Below are 688 nucleotides of genomic sequence, written 5' to 3' on the forward strand. Positions count from 1 at the left end.
CCCTGGGGGTTTGGAGGCAGGGAGGCCCTGCGTCCTTGCTGACGTCGCAACTAAAAGGGGGTTATTTTGCAACGATGAGCTCACGCCGGGTCCTTTTCCCTCCTCCAGCAAGCAAGGGAACGTGCTCTCCCTCGTGGGGAGCAGGTCCCAGGCTCCCGGTGCCGGCCCCCTGGGAATTACGGAGCTGTGCAGTAATTTGCCGGGGTGACTGGGTCAAAACCAGCCCAGACCCTCTGGAAGAACAAAAAGCAAAAATTGCATTAAGTAAATTAAAACTGTCTACTACCGAGTAGCTCATTGTAGACAAGGGAGAATATGCAAAAAGCTCTGTTTGAAACCTACTAAATATTACCATGTGCTGTTTATAGGAAACAAATGGGGAAAGGCATGCTGCATCAATAAAACCCCGAACATGGTTGGAGTTGGACTAAAGCCTTTCCACGGCTCTAGGTTATTGAATACCCTTCGCTTTCATGTAGTGCCAGGCCTGACCCCTGGACACATACCGTGAAGGAGAAAGTTAACTTGTGGGAATAATCGACATTCCTGGTGAACGATTTAACCTGGCAGGAAAAGAGGCAACTTTCAGCCTTTCATATCTCTGCGTAATATTAGAGATGACAATAGCAACGAGGCGAGGGGGGGGGACACGGGGCGGGAGTGCTGCCGGAGAGCGATGCTGCAGGGC

This window comes from Egretta garzetta, unplaced genomic scaffold, assembly GCF_000687185.1.
Source record: "Egretta garzetta isolate BGI_Z169 unplaced genomic scaffold, ASM68718v1 scaffold443, whole genome shotgun sequence".
Taxonomy (NCBI): domain Eukaryota; kingdom Metazoa; phylum Chordata; class Aves; order Pelecaniformes; family Ardeidae; genus Egretta; species Egretta garzetta.